Below are 21,899 nucleotides of genomic sequence, written 5' to 3'. Positions count from 1 at the left end.
AGCGACTCTGCTAAACGGGCAGCCATGCTGCAGACAGGCAGCCGGTGCCAGTGTTGGTCAGAGGACCAGGACGGTTTACTGCTGCATGGAGGCGGTGCTTGGCCGGGACTCTGGGGCTGGACATGGCCCCCCTGCAGCCTCCAGGTGGGGGCGGAATTGTGTTTGGACGAAGCATCTCAGCCATCAGCCCTCCTTCCAGACTCGCCAGGGTTCTGCCTTTTGTTAAGTGGAATTGCCTCCCCGTGGCCAAGGCTCCCCCGTAACCAGGCCCCTCTGGATTTAGCAGTGGGAATGGAGGAAAGGTGCTTGTCAAACTCCCCGGACTGGGTGCCAGGATGACGCAGAGCGCGTGCCTGCCAGAGGAGGCGTGAGCCTCCTTCCTCCTCCAGCCTGAGAGGGGGGCCCGAGCCAGTCCCACAGAGTCCTCCCTTGCATGGCCCAGGGGACCAGGAACCCCAGGCCCTCAGTGTGACAGCAACGCGGCCAGAGTGCAGCCCGAGGTCCGGGAACTGGTTTTAGAGACTGGATTGTAATTCAAGAGCCCCCCTTCCCCACCCCCATGGTATCAGGAGTATTCCTTCATTCACGACAACCTTCCTCAGCTTCCATCGCTCCTCAGGGCTGGATCTATGTTTCCCTGATCTGAGACACAGAGGGGAGATGGGGGAGAGAAGGGAGAGAGGGGAGAGACAGTGGGGAGGAGAGAGAGGGGAGAAAGGGGGAGACGGGACGGGGGAGGAGGGGGAACAGAAGAAGGGGAAGTCGCAGTTGGGCTGGTTGCTTCCACACAAAGGCCAGGGAACACCCAGTGCTCGGCAGGCAGCGCACACCTGTCATCTCCAGTCCTCGGCGACCTAGGGCGCCAGTGTTGTGGTATATGCTTTGCTTTTTACTTTTTTAGAGATCTTTAAATTGCTTTTTTAGGGAGAGAGAAACATCAGTGTGTGAGAGAAACATCAATTGGCTGCCTCCCGCACCCCCCTGGTTTCAGGGATTGAGCGTGAAACCCGGGCATGTGCAAGGATCATGCAACCTCCCATTGCACGGGGAGATGCCCAACCAACCGAGCCACCCCAGCCAGGGCTACTTTTCGTTGTCAGGTGATCTCAGACGACGGGAGAATTGCAAAAGGAGTAGAGAGGGCTCCTGGAGAGCCCCCACCCCGCTTCTCCTCGTGTTCACACGAAGAAAGTGTTTGACCGGCGGTCTTCACGGGAAGCTGCGGCCGGGGAGGTGGAAAGGCTGCACCGGGTCACGGAGCGGTAGCGGGATGTGAACCGGGGTCTGGGTGTGGCTGTGCCTGTGAGCATCCTTCTGCCCTCCTGTCCGAGGTCCTCCGAGGAGGAGCAGGTGCGCCTCAAGCAGCCTCTGAACCAGGAGCAGGCTCGGGCTCGGCAGAGGGGGCGCCTGTGCCTGAGCGCCCAGGGGAGCCCGGACTGCATTACGTCCGAGCGGAGGCCTGGCTGTGTGAGGTGCGGGCGGGAACAAGACAGCTCTGGCACCGGCCGACCAGCAGCCACACGCCCCTCCCTGGTTCAGACGTTACCAGTCCTGTCTTTGGGCCCCAAACTCGGCCAGGCAGGCCTGCGCCCAGCCCGTGTGGCCAGAGCCCATGAACATCTAACCGGGCTTGTGCGACAATCCTGTTGGCGAACTGAAGTGTACAATTACCAACAATTAACCTTACCCATAAATGAGCCATCACAAAAGAGGACATTTTGCTTTCGCCAAGTTCTACAAACAGCCTTTCAACAAACACCATTTGATTTCCTGAGTGCTCCGATGAGGAGAGGGGCATGGGCGGTTTAGAGGCATAGACGGTCCGGTGAGGAATACGTCCCGCCATTAACACGCCTACGCCAGGCTTGGCGCTCAGCACCCAACGTGGATCAGCTCTCTGATCCCCTTAAAAATCTGGTGAAATAGGCAGTTACATCCTTAAGAAAGACAACTTTTTAATTTTGAAATAACTGTGGGCTCACGGATTGCAAAGGTAGTCCACAGAGGACTGAGCTGCCCTCCCCCGCCCCCCACCCCCACCCCGAGTGACTGGCATGTGGCCGAACGGCGGGATTGAGGCAGGACACGGAGCGGATCCATCCGCAGCCCTTACTCAGGCAGCATCCCCAGCTTTGCATGCACCACGTGTGAGTGTCTGTGTGTGTGCAGCTGGTGGAAAATGCCTCCTTGCTAAGTGATCTCCTCCAAAGATGCTGCACAGAGGGCACAGCTTACTCCCCAGCCCCCCCCCCTCCCAACCCCACACACACAAAAAAGTATGGCTCAAAGCATCACCCTGTCCGTGCGTGGCCTTGATGCCACGGCCAGGGGGAGGCCACTGTGCAGTGTGCCGGGATGTGCGGACAGAAGCACGGAGGCCTGAGCCGGTAAGCCCACCCCCGCAGCCCGGGGCCTCACGCACCCGGAGAGGAGGCCGCTGCTCACATCCCAGGGCTGCAAATTAATAACAAATTGCAGAGCCCGTGCCCCCGGGGGCTTGCCTTTGTTCCTGGAGCCCCTAGGAATGTAAAAGGTCACACACACACACACACACACACACACACACACATACACACACGGCAATAAATAACGGGGAGCCCTGTTTTGTGCAGAGATAAGGAGAGGAGTGGGCGGTGTTTTAGCAGCTCTGAGGAGGAGGCCTGAAACCATCCTGCTCTCTCCTGCGCTCTGGGTGGCAGAGGGGGTGAGAACTTTCTGCAACTTAAATTAAAAATAAAATCAATAGCACTTCAAATGCTTGTGAATTAGGGGTTATTTGCCGAGGCGTAAGGGGATTAAGGTTCAAACCTAAAGATGATCAATGGGCAATTACTGCCCAGGTGGAGGTGGGCGGTGGAGTGTGGGGTGAACACTGGCAGGCAAGGGGGGCAGGAAGGGAGAAGGCACCCTCCCAGCATCACAAACATGCGGTCTGTCTGCATGTGTCAGACGCCAAGAAGCATGGCCCTAACGCATTAGGGAAGCCACGGCGGGGTCACCAGCCCCGTGAGGACCCAGGCCCTCTGCCCCCCCTCCTGACCTCCCCGGAGCCGCCCCGCCCTCCGGGAGGAGAGGAGAGCTGCTCCCATTCAGACCTCCGCAGGCAAAGACCTGGTGCGATTGAGGCCGCCTCCACGCCAATCAATCCTGGGGCCGTAATAACTACAATTTTCTGATTTGAAGGCAAAACCAAATAACCCAGAGGAGCAATTGAGGCCACATGTGGGCCTCTTCCTGAGAAGGCGCACACATGGATTTTTCTTTTCTAAGCCCAATTTTATGCTGCTCATCGACCCCCTCTGCCCCCTCAGAGCTCCCCTTTCTTCCTGTCCGCTGGAGGCACAATTAACGGATGCTCAGAAACTTTCTCGCTTCTGGTCTCAGTGTCTTTGGTGCAGCTTCACTTTGGCTGGAAGGCTGAGGGAGGCACTGGCCTTGGCCTTGGGAGGGCGCGTCTTGACCTCTGTGAGTCTCGGTGTCTTGACACTAGCTCTGGACCGAAGTGCACCTCCTCCTCGTTCTGAATGAAGCTGGAGCTGGGACTGTGACCACCGGGCCTCCCTCCTTGTCACTGCCCGCACACCGAGGTCACTCTTCTCCTGACCTGCTTGCCACACTGGCTTCTCCCAGTTGGTAGGACTCTCCAAGTTGGTTCCCACCCATGGCCTCTGCCCGTGCTGTCTCTCTGCCTGGCACGCTCTGACCTGCCCGTGGCTACCCCCACCACATTCCTCCACCCTTTGCTCAGCTGTCACCTCCCCTTCTTGGAACATCACCCCACTTTTGTATCTCCGTGGTCCTCATCCTGGTCTGGGATTTTGTCCCTTTTGCTTGTTACCTGCTTTGGATGCCCCCGTCCCACTAGGACACGCTCTTCCCCCCAGCCCCTTGTCTGTCCGTAGCGTGTTCAGGTATGTCAGCTGAGCGAAGGAGGGAAGTGTCTGTGGTCGGACGAGTTGTGGAGGCCCCGGAGCAGAGCAGACCCTCCTTACAGGCCTTTCTGGCTGCGACCTTTTCTGGCCGGCTCTTCTCTCTCAGGCTCCTCATTTTACATATGAGAAAGCAGAGGCAGCGGGGGAGGAGGAGAGGGGGGAGGAGGAGAGGGTTCCTGCTGAGGCGGCTGCTCCTGCGGCCGTAGCAGGGTTCCCTCTCCGCTCGGGGCACCTCCAGGCGGCTTTGGATTCCAGAAGAAGGTAGCTGGTGCCTCTTGGCCTCTGAGTTCAGAAGAGGGGGCCCTGGGGGCAAATGGGACCCTTGTCAATGACTTCCCCCCTCCCCCCCACCACCAAAAGGGGGAGTTGAACCTGGTGCTAGGAGCTGGGTTCCTCCAGTGAGAGCCTTTCCAGGTGGACAAGCTGTTCAGAGCAGGTACTCAGAGGCCTGGAGGTGGGCCTGGTGCGTCCCAGGCTCTCGACCTGCCCCTCACTCCTTCATTAAGAGCTGCTGTCAGCTCATCCCTGCACATTTAAAATGTGTTAGTCACTTCTCCCCTCTGGCGAGCTGCACTCAGGAGACTGAGCCCAAAAGCCCGCTCCTCCAGGGTGGTGGGGCCCAGGGGCTTGGGGGAAGGGTCTGCCAGGGCCTCCGGATTTCAGATTCCAGCCACTGGTGGTGTTTACTTCCAGTCAGAGCCAGGCCTGCTCCACTTCAATGCACAGCACCCACTTGAGACAATCCGTATGTGTGTGGGGGTGGGGGTGGGGGTCCTGGTATTCCCCTTTCCTTCCCTCTTCCTGACCAAGTGACCACCCGTCAAGGCCTGAGCGGGGCCCCTTCCCCTGCCATCAGCCCGGCCCCGCCTCCACCACCGGGAGAGAGGAGATGCTAGCGTGGGTGCTGACACGAAGATTTATGTGCTTGTTTCTTTGTGCTGAAAACTTTTCCCTTTGTTTGGCTGCAGAGTGGACCAGGTGCTCCCACTTAGGTCAAGGAACACTTTCCGAAAACTTCCAGCCAGCCCTGCGCTTGCCCCTCCCCACAAATGGGGCCAGGCTCATGCATGTCCGAGGGGGTCAGGGCACCGCCCCACCTTCGCTGGTGCTCCTGCCCCACCCCTCAAACAGGTACTGCCATGGAATCAGAGCACACAGTGCCCAGGCGTGTGGGGCCACCTATTAGTTGTTATGGAAACTCATTACTCCAGGAGTTTGTTCAGCTGAAAATATAAACAATTTTCCAAAAAGTTTTAGCAAAATTCATGGGTAACAGCCTAATGGCATTATTAGGAGGGAGTAGGGCATGGCAGCCTTAAGCCCTGGGCCCAGCCGCCTCTGGTCCGGTGGGGACCCGCTCGCCCACGTGTTCCTGTGGCCGCCCACCCGCAGCGTGAGGCGGCACACGGCCATCCTCGTGAGTCGGGGCCACACTCTCCGCTCAGATGGACATCCACCCCTATGGACCGACATCTGAGAGGAGAGTGTGTCGGGGTGTCGCCTCTTCTAGGCTTGCTGAACGAATTCCTGCTATTAAGCTGGGCACAGAAAAACATCCACGTGATGAATGATGGTAAATTATGACAGAAATAATGTGCTGGTAATACATCATCAAGCATTCATCATTATTATCGCATTGTATTACTTAACTATATTATTAATGACCAATTGTTATTAACCTTAATTAATAACAGTCCCATAGGATCCCATTATGTGCCAGGCGACTGCTGTGTGAGAGCTATAGTTCTAATCACAGCCCTGTGGGGAGGCACTGTCATCATCCCCATTTTACAGATGGACAAACTGTTGGGCCTTCTAATAGCCCTTCATTCCATTCAAAATATGGCTGAGGCCCTGTGCCAAGCAGGACTATTAAGTTCCCCCAAAGCACCATCTTTCTCTCTCACTTTCATCCATCAAGTACATATTGAGCTCCTACTGTGTGCTACATATCGTTCTGGACAGTGGAGAGGCAGGGCACACACCATGCTTGAATTGCCTTCTACGTGGCTCCCTCCCACTCATCTTCCAAAACCATTATGTTTCTTTCTCCCTTGATGCCTTTTCTGAACTTACCAGTAAATTCTGTATCTCCTCTAGCACAACACTTAGCAGTCCTGGCAGCTTATTGTCTTGCACCTGCCTCTCCCTCTGGAGCTGAGGCTACATCTTTGTCTTTGTGTTTCCAAGGTCAAGCACAAAAGGGACAGCCACTAGATGTTGGTTGGATGTTATTGCTTGGAAATAGGCTTCCAACAGGCTGGGTCTGTGTTGCTCACCACCATATCCCCTAGAACAGTGTCGGGGCAGAGTGAGTGTGAAATACATGTTTGCTGGAAGGATGGGTAGATGCATGAATGGATGGATGGACAATGGATGTGTGGGTGAGTGGGTGGATAGCTGAATAGATGAGTGGATGGGTGGATGGGTAGATGGATGGGTGGATGGGTGAATGGATGGATGTGTAGATGGGTGGATGGGTGCATGGGTATATGTTTGAATGTATATTTGGATGTTAGATGACTAGAAGGATGAAGAAAAGGCAAACAGACAGATGAATGGAGGGTCAGATAATTAAATGGATGAATGTCTGGATAATTAAGTAAATGGATAAAAGAATGTTGGTTATTAGAATAGAGGGTTGGATGATTAAATAGTTGGTTAAAAATCTAAGCATTGGTGAACAAAATGCTTCCCCTTAGCTTGCTTTTGACAGAAAAAGAAAGAGGTGGGTGGGTGGGTGAAAAAAAGAAAGAACCCATCTCCCACCTACAACTCCATCCTTGTTCCCCTCTCATTGACCTTTCTCGTGTTTGGTTCCAGTCCGAATGTTGAAAAACCAAACCATGAGAAAGTGGTGCCTATTGGCTCCAGTCCCGGGGTGTGGAGCTCTTCCCTCCTGTGTGTGCAGACAGCTGAACAATCAAAGTTTGACTTCTGCCTGGATTTCCTCAGCTCGCTGGACATGAACTTGTTCTTGGAGCTGTGAAACTTGACATACGTTATCCTGAGACTTTCAACTCCCAAGTTCGCTTGGCCAAAACAAGCACCTGTGTTTAATCTGCGGGGCTCTCTCCCGTGGGAAGACTGCTGCATCTGTGGCCATTTCTGGAGGCCCCGTATCACGGCACTTCCCCCAGCACCTCCACGGCCTCTTCCTGCCGAGGAGTGTGTCCTCGGCCATTCCAGTCACATTTCTAGAAACTGGAGAAAGATGATGCTGGAAGGATGGTTCACCAAGAGTTGAGGGACCCCACCTGGGTGGCCCTTTAGAAGCTCACGATTTCCTCAGTAGAAACCTAACAGCCTGGACCTTGGCAGCCTCGTGCGGCCGTGGCTGAGACGTTGCTGCCTTTGCACATGTCCTCAGCAGAGCTGGCCAGTGTCCTCTTCCAGGGCAATGCCACTCAGTGTGGCTGCCGCCGGGCGTCTGCAGGGTGTGGTGAGGGTGCTCATGTCCAGTGAGGTCAGGGCGGGCAGCCAGAGGTTCTTAAAGTGCAAACATGACCAGTGGGCCCTCTAAACCTGCAGCTTCCAGAAGCGACAGGGTTCAGAGTGGTGGATAGGAAGTGTGGCCGTTATGTCAGTGGTATGGACAATGAGAAGGATGGTCATTCATTCATTCATTTATTCATTCATTCAGCCAACATCTGCTGAGTGCTGGGTGGTCCTCGAGGCCAGAGCTGGGCTCCTTCTCCTGCCATCTGCCTCCAACATCCCCTCACCCTACAAGACTGCCACATGCGAGGTTGGCCTCCAATGCTCCTCACCCCCACTGCCACTGCCACCCCTGATGGTCCAGCCACCAGAGGCAGAGCAGCTGCTCAGAAGACCGGTAGCTGCCAGGCTCCGGCCTCGGGGACAGAAGGCATGGCTGGACCACAGAGTCTGACGAGTGTGTTCAGGATAAAGTGAAGATGCCGGGGAGGGGGGAAATTCAAATGGCAGTCACGGAAGAAGTGATTGGGCCATCCAGACTCCCAAGGAGCCAGCAGGCTCATTCCTGAAGAGGCGGCAGCCTGTGTCCTGGGCCTCAGTGAACCTGGGAGAGGAGCAGTCCCCCGGGGCACTGCCTATGGCACTCCCAGCGAGCGAGGTGCTCAGCCCCTGGCAGGTGCCCTCCCGCCCCACCTGAGGGGCCCAGGAAGTTCAGGTTACTTATAGTCACAGTTTCTCTTTCGTTGTTTCCATCAGCTCCTCCATTTGTGTGGGCAGGGCTTCCGGGAGTCCTCTCTCAGCATCTGGCGGGGAGGAGGGGCGGGGAGAGGACTGCTGTGTTGTGCCCCAATTTCCCTAGCCCCCTTTCCTTCCAGCCTCCTCTCCCACCGCCCTTCCAAGCATGCTAATGCAGGTTTGTATCCAGGGTTGGCATTTCCCAAGGAAAGTTAGCATAATTTTTAATTTAGAATATCAGGAATCCAATTTACTCACTCAGTCAGTTAATGATGTGGGCTGCTTGAAGAGCACACTCCCGCCGGCCTCTGCGGGTCTGACTTTCCCTCCAGCGTGATGACAGGGACGAGTCCACTCCCATGGACCAGCGGAGGCAGGTGGGGTGGGGGCTCAGAGGGGCTTTGGTTCAGATGGAACTTGCCATTGGAGATAAGGATGAAGCCGGGTCTGGGCAGAGCTGGGCTTGGTCTCAGCAGAGCAGTTTCTTTCCTATTCAAAGGGCAGCTCCCCTCTGCTGCCCCGGGGACCCCCAGCACACAGGCCCTTTGAACTAAGAAAGAGCAACAGTACGCAAAGCCTCTGCAGGGGCGAGGCGTGGACCTCAGCCAGCGGGGCTCACTCCTGCCCTGCAGGCTAGCGGCCTTCCTGGGACACATTTCCTGTCCCAGGCCAGCACCCCAGCCAGCCAGGAAACTTGGGGGAAGGCTGCCTTCCAGACTGTCACAGGCCCGGCTCCTGCTGGGACTTTCCTCTGAGGGGTCAGGACTAGAGAAACCATTCCAGAGCCATCTGCCTCTGCCCGGGGCGTGTTCCCGGCTGGCAGCTGGGAAGCCATGCTAGAGTGATAAAGATATTTTACTGCGCGGTTTTACTTGGGCAACACATTTTATTGTTTAATTCTGGAAATGAAACAGTCCATAGATTGATGAAGGCAAAGTGACCTTGCAGTTGAGCAAACACCTCCGCGTCTCCCCTCCCGCGCAGTGGCTTCACCCAGACGCTCATGATCGTCCCTTAATGGCTGAGTGCGGGCCGCGCGTGCGTTCTGCTTGGGTGTCTGACGTTCCCAGGCCTCTCGGCCACGCACAGGCTCAGCAGGCATGCTTCCAGAGGAGACACGAGACATTATTTAGGGTCTGCGCCTCTGCTGACAAAGCAGGCTCACGCACAACATCCTTAATCGATGGAGCAAAAATCTAATCAGAAAGAGTGTGTGCCCAGGAGGCTAATAGAACAGATTGCCAATGGGGTGCGTGCCAATCAATCCGTCAATCCATACTATTGAACATCCACCCCATCCCCAGCTCCATCTCCCAAACTGGGTCAGCTCTCAGATCAGTGCTATGGGGGACGCAGAGCGTCAGCTGCCCAAAGGGTGGACCAGCTCCCAGGTGTCAGGAGACTCACTCGCCTGAAATGATAATCAGGCCAGAGGCGCCCCGGTTAAGCCGCTGAGAAATGTCAGGAGGCAATGGGACCCTGGCAGACACATGAGCAGAACCGTCCGGGGGACGTGGATGGGAGGTTTGCACAGTCAGAGGGAGTGGCGGGGCAATGAGTGAGGAGGCGGCAGGCTGAGGGTCCCCTGGCTCTGCCACTCTGCACTGTGGGAACCCTGCAGGCTTCTGCCTCTTCCTTCTCCCCTGTATAAGGGTGATCATGGCCCGGGGCCCCAGAGCTCTTCTGAGGTTCCAGGGAGGCGAGGGGTGGGGGCAAGCCATCTTTGGAATGGTTGGGAAATGAGGCGGTGGAGCGAGGGGGCAGGATAAGTAAATATGCAGAAGTGGGAATGTGTGGTCAGGTCACTATCAGCTTGGTGGGCCATTAAGCCTTCCATCCATCATCTGGGAGCTGCCCCTGACACCGACTCCCAGGTGGGCTCCGGGGTACCCTTCTCCCCATAAACAAAATTCCATCACTGATAACACAGACCTTCCTCAGCCTCCGTGCGTGGCTCCGACAGAAACTCCCGGGCTGAGAAATGGCAGGCATAACGTTCTCCATATTAGGCAATAAAACACCCAGAGTGTAATGCAGACAGAACAGCTCCACGCATGCCCTCCACATCATCACAATGGCTCTCTGTTTGCCTTGACTCCCTTTGTGCTTCAGACTTTGTGCTTCAGGCTTCTGACAGTGCCCGCTGCTCCGTGTCCCGGCCAACCCTCAGCTTTGATGGGCATGGAAGGTGTCCCATCCTGAGCTGACGTGTGGAAGGAAGGAGTGTGGAAGCGGTCTCGGTTGCTTCCGCCTGGGGTGCTCTGAGGAAAAGTACAAAGCAAACAAACAGTAACAACTGGCGGTCTGTGAGGTAGAATGAATAATGGAGAGTGTGAGCACAGCAGAAGGCACCTGAGACGGGAGCCCTGGGCAGGCCAGGTGCTGCTCTGAACAGTCCTGTGGGCAGGCATCTTCCAGAGCCCTGGCTTTCAGGGTCAGGCAGGGCAGCTGAGGGTCCCCAGGGGGAGAAGGTGAGGCTCCGGAGGCTGAGTCCTCACTGTATGTACATTGGGTGGATGCATTGATGGCGACTGGGAGGCTACAACCAAGATGGCCACCACCTGGCCAAGAAGGGCTTAGCAGGTGCAGAGAAAGGTCACAGTGATGTCTTTCCCAGGATTGATTTGTCCCCATTGGAAGTGCGAGCTCAATGCTGACGGCCAGCCACCAGCCACCAGGGTCTGTCCCACTCCAGCTCCACTGGCATCTCTCCCTCTCTGAAAGTCCCGAAGCACTGGGAAAGGTCAGTGGGCTGGTCTCGGCCTCGGCCAGGCAGCCTCGACCTGGCTCCAGAGTCACACCCGCGCGCCCCCCCACCCCCCCAGCTGCAGGTCCCCTTCACCACCAGCCTGTGGCTCCCTCTCCAGGCTCCCACCAAGGACATACCAAACCAATCAACAGCAATACATTTTAAAATGAGGAGGATGAGGATGGTTATGATGCCAACCATTTCTCTCTTTTTAAATAATTCTTCATTGTTGAAAGTATTATGTATTTCCCTCTTTCTCCCCTTTGACTCCCGCCAGCCCACCCCCATCCCTATAAGTCTTCAGCACCCTATTGTCTGTGTCCATGGGCCACGCACATATGCACACAAGGTCTTTGATTGATTCCTTTCCACCCTTCCACCTTCTGAGATTCCGCACTCGCCATGCTTCCATGTCTCTGGATCCACTCTGTTCATCAGTTTATTTTGTTACTTAGATTCCACATGAGTGAGATCATGTGATACTTGTCTTTCTCTGACTGACTTATTTCACTCAGCATGATACTCTCCAGGCCCTCCATGCTGTCTTAAAGGGTAAGAGATTCTTCTTTGTTACCGCTGCATAGTATTCCATGGTATAACTCTAACACATCTTTTTTGTCCACTTATCTGCTGATGGGCACTTGACTGTTTCCAGATCTTAGCATTGTAAATAGTACTGCTATGAACATAGGGGTGCATATATTCTTTCTGAGTGGTGTTTCGGGATTCTTAGGGTCTTTTCCTAGAAGTAGGATCACTGGGTCAAATGGCAGATCCATATTTAATTTTTTGAGGAAACTCCATATATTTTTCCATAATGGTTGTACCTATCGGCATTCCCACCAGCAGTGTACTAGGGTTCCCTTTTCTCTACATCCTCACCAGCACTTGTCATTTGTTGATTTTTTATGGTAGCCATTCTGACAGGTGTGAGGTGATTATCTCATTGTGCTTTTAATTTGCATCTCTCTGATGATCAGTGACTTTGAGCATTTTTTCATATGTTTCTTGGCCCCAGTATGTCATCTTTGGAGAACTGTCTATTTAGGTTCTTTGCCCATTTTTAAATTGGATTGTTTGCCTCCATTTTGTTAAGTTGTCTGAGTTCCATATATATTTTGGATATTAATTCTTTATCAGATGTATCATTGTCAAATATGCCCTCCCATACAGTGGCTCCCTTTTCATTTTGTTAATGGTTTCTTTTGCTGTGCAGAGCTTTATATTTTGATGTGGACCCATTTGTTTATTTTCTTCTTAGTTTCCTTTGCCCTGGGAGACATAGCTGTAAACATACTTCTCCAAGAGATGTCTGAGGTTTTGATGACTATGGCTTCTTATACGATTTTTATGGTTTCACGACTTACATTTAAATATTTTATCTACTTTGAGTTTATTTTTGTGTATAGTGTAAGTTGGTGGTCTAGTTTCATTCTTTTGCATGTATCTGTCCAATTTTCCCAACACCATTTATTGAAGAGACTCTCTTGACTCCATTATATGCTCTTGCCTCCTTTGTCAAATATTAATTGAGCGTACTGGCTTGGGTTGATTTCTGGGTTCTTTGTTCTGTTCCATTGGTCTGTATGTTTGTTCTTGTGCCAATACCAGGCTGTTTTGATTACAGTGGCTTTTATAGTATAACTTGAAATCTGGTATTGAGATTCCTTCAACTTTAAGTATCTTAATTCGTTGTTGTTGCAATAGTAAATGGGATTTTTTATTTTATTTTATTTTTTTATTATTTTTTTTTTAGTTTCTCTTTCTGAGAATTCATTATTGGTATATAAAAAGCAGTTTTTTATCCTGCCACATCACCAAATCTAATAGTTTTTTTTGGTGGAGTCCTTAGGGTTTTCTATATATTATACAATATCATGTCATCTGCAAATAATGAGAGTTTTACTTCCTCCTTTCTAATTGGGATGCCTTTTATTTCTTCTTCTTATCTAATGGCTATGAATAGCACTTCCAGGGCTATGTTGAATAAGAGTGGTGAAAGTGGACATCCCTGTCTGTTCCTGTTCTTAGGAGAAATGGTTTTAGTTTTTGCCCATTGAGTATGATGCTCGCTGTGGGTTTTGTCATACATGGATTTTATCACGTTGAGATATGCTCTCTCTATTCCCACTTTGCTGAGAGTGTTTATCAAAAATGGGTGTTGAGTTTTGTCAAATGCTTTTTCTGCGTCTGTTGATATGATCATGTGATGCCAATCATTTCTTGATTGCCTATGGGATGATGGACTCCTTCCCTCACTTACCTACAACAACTATGATGCAGGAGTGAAGGATGCCATTTTGGGAGAAAGAACTGGGCTGGAAGTTGAGGAATTTGACTGAGATCGCACAGGAAGGTCAGGAATTGAATCTCCCAGTGTCTTCTCCATCCGCCTTGTGGGGAAGCAAGCGGGCCCCAGCTGTACCCAAGACCTGTGTGCTCAAAGAAGTCAGAGCAATTAGCTGTGTGTGGGGCAGGGGAGACCTGTCCTGGGCAGGTGTTGGCGCCCAGCTCTGCCCAGCTCACAGCGGGATTTGGAGAGTTCTCTCTTCACTCCTGTCAAAATCCCAAATCCCATGTTTGTGTCTTGGGATACTGAAACAAATATTTAGAAGATTCTGAACCCTGGAGGGGATTTGAGGGAAGCTGTGAGTGAAGAATTGATATGGGACAGAGGAACTGCCCGGGCCTGATCTGATTTATGAGAGGTGCGAGTGAGGACACATGCTGATAACCCAGGCCTGCCATGGAATAGAAAGGAAGAACGTTAGACACAGCATGAAGCTCAGAGTGTGGACAGCAGGCCCTGGGAGAGCTCTGAGGCACCTCTGACCCAACAGGAGGCTTTGTGGAGCAGTGGACTTCCTGCACCATGTGACCCAGAAGGTGCAGCGACACCTAGCCTGCCTGTTCTGCTCTCACCCTTAAAATCTTGCTGGATGGCTCATGTACCTGTGTACAGGCAAAGAAAATCAGCCCTCACAGCTTCTCCAGGAGCCACTCCCGTTCGGGTAGCCTCATTCTACAGATGAGGAAACTGAGTCTCTTGACACAAGGGTCTTGAAGTTGATAGCTGGGCCTTATCTCAGGTCTGTTTGATGTTAAAGGACATGACTGGCTTGTTCTGTGCTGTTGAGCTCTATCAAAATACACAACAGGAGAAATGCACAGATGGGGAACAACTTGAATGATCCCAAAAGGTCCCCGGTTCTCCAACCTCCTCCTCAGAAGCAGCAGTAGATGGCAACGTCTTGCACTTCCTTCTAGGGCCATGGTCGGCAAACTCATTAGTCAATAGTACAAGGACTGAAATTTTTTTTGAGAGCCCAATTTTTTAAACTTAAACTTCTTCTAACATCACTTCTTCAAAATAGACTCGCCCAGGCCATGGTATTTTGTGGAAGAGCCACACTCAAGGGTTCAAAGAGCCGCATGTGGCTGGTGAGCCACAGTTTGCCGACCACAGTTCTATGGACGTGGCATGCATATCAGTGCATACTGACTCTCTTTTTACTTTTTAGCCAAATAGCTGCATCTCACGTGCACTTTCCTGAATCCTAGTTTCTCAATCAGCAGGCTATTTGGGAGACAGTTGCACACCCATGCATGTGGACGTGGCTCAGCCTTGGGGTGGTGTATAGCCTGGTAGGTTGAGCCCTGATTTATAGAGCCTCACCCCACTACTGAATAACTGTAGTTTCCGGCATTTTTCCTGTAACTTTGGGTGCTGTGTGAGAAGGTCTGCTGGACAAATTTCTACCAGAGAAGTTGCCAAATCAAAGGGTGTGTCTGTTTTTAATCTGAATGGGTATTGCCAATAGCTCCTACAAAGTCACAATGTTCAAGGGTGTCAGATGTCTCCATGCCAAGAGATTACAGGGTGTTGCCAAGCTTTGTGACCATGCCAATCTGATAGATGTCTCATTTGCATTGTTATTATAACTGAGGCGGGGCAGCTTTTCATTTACTTTCAAAGCCAACAGCAATTTCCCTGTGTCTGAGCTGTCAAGGTCCTTCAAAAGTCACACCCTTGGCATCATCTTACCCCGCTCCCCGGGGTCTCCTCGGGTGGGCCCCTGGGGACTGGGCCAGGTGGGCAGGACAGGGTCACAGGAGTCTTGGGCTCTAAGGCTGGCGCTGTACCCATCTCTTCGTGTGGTCTTATGCAACCGCCTTGAATGACATTTCCTTCAAAAAGAGGAGTTTGGATCAGATAATCCTAAAAATCAATGACTTTTGTTATCGCCCAGACAGTTGTGGCTGGCAGTTTGCTATCTGTTCAGAAGAAAATGGATCTGCGCTTCAGAAGAAAGAATTTAATTTAGATACTGTGGAAAACTTCCTGACGTCTCAGGATATTAAACTCGGGGATGAATGATGACGGGCTGGGGCAAATGTCTTTCTAATACAAAGAACTTCAAAAACAAGATGACTCACTTGTCCTAATGGGAAAAGTTTCGCTCCAGATCCGAGGTGGGAGCCTGGGGCAGCGCGAGGGTCTCGCTGGCTCCGAGTGGGATGGCTGTCACGTCCCCGGGCGCGTGCCAAGTCCATTGTCGATGCCTGGCCCATTACCTGTTCCCCCTGCAGCTCGGGCTTTATCTAATTTCACGATTTGGCTCATTACACATGTTAGAAGCAGACACACTGTCAGGCCTAACTTAATGAATTACTAAAATTAGCATTATTGAAAAAATGAACTGCAAAGGAGACTGCTGGTTTTAATCAATAGTTCAAGTGAGCATGGTTAAAGAATGTCAAAACTCAGCAAAACCACCCAGAACTGCTGCAGTGACACCCGCATCCGGTGCTCTCTGTGCTCGGGGTAAGTGAGCCCTACAGGTCAGGGGCGCAGGCAGCATCGGGAGCTCTGGGACGGCACTGCCCTCGGACGGCACTGCCCTCGGACGGCACTGCCTCGTTACCAACACGCTCAGCAGCATCTCACCTTGACTGAAGGCCTCGGGGTCCCGTTGCTAATGCAGACCCCCGGGCTCACATTTTGTAGAATTGTAGAATATTGTAGAATATTTGTATTATTGGGGGGGGGGGGCACTCAAATTATCTCACCTGACCCTCTCAGTACAGAGGAGCACCTTCCGGTGGCCTCAGAGAGACCCACATAACCCCCATGGAGGGGTCTCAGTGTCTGGGGGGTGCAAGAGAGCCCCAACTCCCGTCTTTCTTTCTCCTCTGTTTCCTGAGCTCCATGCTCTGTTGCAGGGGCTCAGGAATCGGTGGTGAAACAGGCAGATCGGGTCCCTGCCCTCAGGAAGCTTGAAGTCCATGGCGGTGACAGAGATGAAATAGACCCCCGCAGGACTGACCAGGGAGAGCTGGCCACGAGTGCCTCCAGGAGAGGCACGGGGTCCAGGGAGGTGACGGCGGGTGACGGCGGCGGGACCTGAAGTGCTGCTGTTTCACAGACACCGCGGCAGCACACGTTCCCCCGGGGTAGACTGCCGATCACCGACTCTGCTCTTCCAGCCACAGGAACGCCGGCCACGTGCCTGTGTTCCCTGGAGCCCCCGGCCTCGCGGGCCTGAAGGAGCAGGGTCCCAGGCTCGGTGGGGGAGGCGTGGCCATCCCCTACTCTGAGCCCTAGCCCCTCTGGCCATCCTTCACCCCGCCCTGCTCCCTGGCACCTCCAGCCCAGCCGGGATAAGGGACAAATGGGCAGAACCCAGGAAGCAGGAAGGGTGGCGAGGAATGAAGTTAGGCCTGGGGTTGGGTCCCAGGTTTGGTCACCCCTAGGCGGGTGCTCTCTGGCCAGTCCTGCCCATTTCTGAGCCTCAGGCTCCCCCTCGGTTGGGGCCAAGCTGGGTGGAGAGGGTCTGCTCAGTGGCCTGAGCAGAGGGCAGCACCCATGTGGCCAGGGAGATGGCCCCTGCCTCCGTAACTGCGGACTCAGCTCTGGGCTCCCTGCCCTGGGCCTGGGCCCCTCCTTTTCCTGGCCGAGGACCTGGAAATTGGATGTGGCCTCTGTCCTCTGCTAGAGGACATTCCTGGGACAGGGAGCGGCCAGGGTTCTGAGGAAGGGCTCGCCTATAGGTGACCATCGAGGCATAGGAACAGGATAGCAACAGCCTGAGATGCGCCCCCTCCCACCTCTGCTCCTGGTCCCCTCTGTCCCTTGTAAGGCACAGGGGACCTAGGGGGTGCAGGGAGCCAGGTCATCGCCACCTCGTCCCTCCTCCACCCCTCGCCCTGACAGCAAACTGGCATCTTCCTGGGAACGCAGGCTGCTTCTGGCCAAGTTCAATCCAGTCAATTACACCGCGCTGCTCGGCCTGCTCTTCTTGGCAGGTGCCCGCGAGGCTGACGCAGCCGGTAGCTACAGCGTTAGGTTTGCAATCTTTTCTGCGGTAAATGAATTGTTCTTGGGAGGGAAAAGCCAGGGAAGGTGGTTACACCGGAGCCCTGAGGGGGTCTGGCTGGTGGCGCAGCTCAGACCGTTCATTTCCTGCTTCAAATGGAAACCTGGAGCTGCTCCTTGTGGGCGACACAGGCTGTTCCGGGAAACCATCTTCCCTGGGCACCAAATTAAACGCTAACTGGTCTACTGAGTCGCCTGCCTTCAGCACTGATGAATCTGGCGCTGGTGGTCAGGGGTCCAGTGACCAGAGGCTTTCTCAGAAGTGGTCCTTTTGGGAAGCAGAGCTCACGCTCGGGCCCTGCTGACGGCCAGAAAACGTGCTGTGGGAGCGGCAGCTGCAGGCCTGGGGAGTGGGGCCAGGCCGGGCTGGCTGCTCCCCATTCCCCAGCTCCAGAGCTTCGGCGACATTGCCGGGCCGTGGCGGTGCGTGTTCCTGCGTGTGGACAGTGGTCTGTCTGCTCATCCGCTGTCCATTCCTCTCCAGGTGGAGTTGGGTCAGGGACCAGGAGGGTTTAAGGATTTGACCCAGCCATGCAGTTGCTTCTCCAGCCCTTCGACCCCCCGCATGGCAGGACCAGTCGGAAGGTGGCAGCGGGCTCTCTCACTTCCCACGCTGTCCCGAACCTTGGACTGTTTGCCAGAGCCCCATGACCTCTAGTCTTGGGAGGAAGGTCTTGCCTGTGGGGACAGGCCCGCCACGCAGGCCTCCTGGGGTGCAGCCGCCCACTCTCCCACGCTCACCCCCTTTGACTCTCACTGATGTGATTTTTGCAATTTTTTCTCTAAATCAATTCACCTTTCTTTTAGAAATGACACAGAACTCTTTACAGAGTTTCAGAAGTGGAAAATCATTATTCCTTGCTCAACAATAACCATGAAAAGAGAGGCAATGGAACAAAACATGAAACTTGGATGGCAACCTTGCCTGAGGACGATTCTGAGCCCAAGGCCTGCTTCATTCAAAAGGGCGCTTTGCGAGCATCTGGGGGTCGTTGAAATGTTAGATTGGAAATGCTCTTGATGTAATCAGAAAAATGCCAAAGAATTGGACAGGAAATAAATTTTTTCCTTATGTGATTTGTCATCGCAACACCACACTCTAGCGAACTCCAACAGAGCATAGCCCTTCCAGCCCCAGAGGGGGAAACTGAGGCATGGAGTGGAGATGTGAGAGGCCCCAGGTTAAAGCAGGCCAAAGGTGGGTCTGCCTGGTTCTGTGTGGGACCAGGTGTCAGAGAAGAGCATGAGCCCCGACAGTGCCTAGCCAGCCTCTGTCTCTTCCTTTGCCAAATGAGGGTTCCATGGCTGCCGAGGAAAGCCAGAGCAAACCTGTCCCCAGACACTCATTGTTGGTGGAAGAAGAAGATGCAAATCCTACCAATTCCTCCGCAAAAGCCAGAGAGAACGTGTGGAGGGAAGGTCCACCATCAGGAATGTAAATTTCCTTGCTTCTTCAATCATTCCCTCTGGCTTCTTGGTGTCAGGACAGAATTAGTTTTATCTCTCCCCCTGCCAATTGTCCTCACATTTTGCTTCGTGTCCATGTGCGGGGAGGTGTGTGGGGGGAGGCCACTGCTCAGGAACAGCACTGGGACACGAATGCCATCAAAGCCTACCTCCCTGGGATGTGGCTGTGATCCAGGGCTCGAGGATGTTGGGAGCAGTGTGGGTCACACCTCATTCCTCATGGGATCATCAGGTTAAGTAGGCTAGGCGGCCAAGTGGTAGCAAGCTTCAGGCTCTGCTGGACCCAGTTGATCGGTGTCATCACAGGCCTCGGTCTCAGTGTCTTGTCTACACATTGGAGCCAAGATTCTGCTCCCACTGGCTCCCAATGCCCCAGGCTCACAGTGAAGGAGAATATCTACTTCCTGGTTACTACAGCAAATGTCTCAGAACCAGCCCTGATTGGACAGTCTGGGATACATGCCCATCCCTCAGCCAATCACTGTGGGCAGGACTGTGTTGATTGAGTTCGGGCTGAGCTGCATGACCTCTTTCCCAAAGATCTGGAGAGTCAGCCCCACTCAAACCACATGGACCAACAAGGACAATTATTCCTCCAGGAACATCAGGATATGGTTCCTGGAAGGAAGGGAAATGGATGCTGAGTCACCTTAGGAGCACGTGTCCTCTGTGGTCCTTTTCATGCAAATCCTGATGACACTTTCAGGAGGTGGGTCCTGTTATGACACATTTTGCAGATGAGGAAGTGAGGCACAAAGGTTAACTCAAAGACACACAGTTGATAAATTATAAGAAAGACTCCAACTAAACTATAAGGCTCTTTCTGATGACCCCAAAAAGAATTTCACTATTGTTGGTTCTCTGCTATTCTTTATTTGTGGCTCTGCCATGCCAGCATGGTGCCAGACACACAGTGGGTCTAAAAATGCCCTCAGTTGTGTCTATTGATGTCTCCTTCCAGTGTTTGTATGATAGTTTTTTCTTCAGAGTTTTTAATGACGACAGAGTGTTCCCAAGGGCAAAACACATTCATTTTTACAGCAAATTGTTTTTGTTAATAAATTATATATAAGTTTATGCATTCTAATTAATCCAAAATTATTTATTGCAGCAATTAAAACAAAGTCATGTAAATGACTGTGACTTTAAATTCTTGATAAAGCAGTAAAGTCCACGAGTGCTTCTCGGCATTGCTGATACTCCTGGAAATCCTACTAACAGCCAGCTGTTCTGCCCCCATGCAGCCTTCAAGGAGCAAATTCAGAGTCCAGGCTGGAGGTTACTTCAAACCCCCAGCGAGCTGATAATCAGAATATTCTGAATTGGTTTTACCAGGGAGGGAATTATAACCCACTAGACCTACCAATGCATCCAAACACAGAGATATGGGGGTAGAGGAATGGGGGGGGGGGAGGGGGAGTTACATAGCTCCTGCTTTCAGACAACCCAGAAGAGTCAGGTTCTTTGTGTAACTAACTCTCACTACCCTTGACAGGAGTCACTGTCAGTTGGTCCCATGACATGCCTTCTCTTCCTCACAAGCCACCATTGATCCATCCATCCACCCATCCATCCATCCATCCATCTACAAATTTATCCATCCATCCATCCATCCAACCATCCATCTGTCCATCCATCTGTTCTTTTTCCCCATCTGTATAACCATCCATCAAATCATCCATTCATCTCACTGTAAAAGTGGGATTTCATGAAGACCATACCACCTCCAAGAGATATTTGTGGAGAGAAAAAACACAGGCAGGAGAACAGAAGAAAGGAAAGGGGTGAGGAGAAATGAAATGTGTTGAAAGAAATTTGGGGTTATAATGCAAAAAGTAAACATGTCTAAGAACTCTTCTTATCCCCATTCTCTAGGGGAGTGGAGGGCGAAGAATGAGTAGAGTTGCTAGATAAAATGCAGGACACATAGTAAAGTTATAATTTCAGGAAAACAACAAATTTTTAATATAAGTATGTCCCAAATACTTCATGGTATATACTTATACTAAAAATTATTATCTGAAATTCTAATTTAACTGGATGTCTTGCTTTTCCTCCTTCTTTCCTTCCCTTCTTCCTTCCTTCCTTTCTTCCTTCATCTGGCAACCTTCAGCTCAAGCTTACAGATAAACAACTTGGGTTCATGTTAAGATTCTGCTCCTGGCTGGGTCACTCTGACTCTCTGAGTCTCATCTTTCTCATCTGTAAATATCTTATGACATGTAACCTAAACTGCCCACCACAGGGCCCTGTAGGTGGTGAAGTGTGGAACAGAAGCATGGGAGACACAACCAGAGACCAGTGTGTATAGCCTGCAGGGCACAGTTAAAAATGCTTCTCAAGTCACAAAAATTCATCTGTGGGCCACATGGGGCCCCAGGGCTGCTAATTTGCAAATTTTTGTCCCTCTTGGGTTGTCCAGAGAATCAAATAGGATTGAGTGCTTCAAGCTGATAGACGTGTGCACCAGGGTAGGCACCACAGTCACAGCTGAGCAACGGCAGTCAGGATGACTCTCCGTGCACAGGTGGGTCCTTGCAGTCTCTGAGCTAGTCTTCTGCTCTCCAAGCTCCTCCTTTTCCTCTCCTCTTGTTAGACTCTCCTTTTGTGACCTCACCCTCCCCTCCCCTATCTACTGCTCCTAAATTCCACCCCCAATGGCAGTGGAAGACAAACTTGCAGTTTTTAAAAGGCTCTCACAGGAGCCCATGTTGAGACTCAAGTTTTGGAATGAGACAGACTTGAACATGAACTTGAAGATTAAGTCGTTGAGTACAACTAGCTGGGTGCCTGGAGAGTGGGTGTGAGGCTTCATGGGCATCATCCATGAAGTGGGTTTAATGGTTGGACCTCATAGAGCTTTAGTCAGTGATCCCTGAATGCCAACTATCTCTACAGACCCCGAAACCACACAGGATCTTCAAAGACACAAGGGCCCTTGGATGTGACTTCTGCTAACAAATGGTTTATTTGAGGAAAGCCGGGTTGACTTACAGCTTTTTTAGCCCTTATCTTCTGAAGACAGAGTCAGAACAAGGCGACAGCTTGCTCCTAACAAATTGCACAAGGCTGGGCTCTCACTGCCGGCGTGGTGCTTGTTTCAGCACATCCACCCATCCACCATTTCTCAGAACAATGGCTTTAACCCACCATTCAAATGTGCTGTCAAAATTCTTACAGTTGTAGGAGATGAAATGACAAA

At 52.2% G+C, this 21,899-nt stretch overlaps 1 pseudogene across 1 annotated transcript in view; it reads left to right on the top strand.

Moving 5' to 3' along the window:
* Positions 1-335: 335 nt before the first annotated feature.
* Positions 336-21,899, top strand: part of LOC311624762 (CDK2-associated and cullin domain-containing protein 1-like) — a 92,938-nt pseudogene continuing 71,374 nt past the window's right edge. Inside the window, exons 1-2 of the transcript in view lie at positions 336-367; positions 1,332-1,472. The product of the transcript in view is annotated as a CDK2-associated and cullin domain-containing protein 1-like (transcript). The remainder of the gene's footprint in view (positions 368-1,331; positions 1,473-21,899) is intronic.

This window comes from Pipistrellus hanaki (assembly GCF_964339955.1).
Source record: "Pipistrellus hanaki genome assembly, chromosome: 6".
Classification (NCBI taxonomy): Eukaryota; Metazoa; Chordata; class Mammalia; order Chiroptera; family Vespertilionidae; genus Pipistrellus; species Pipistrellus hanaki.
The sequence above is the reverse complement of the archived record's forward strand: the minus strand, read 5'-3'. Positions and strand labels throughout refer to the sequence as shown.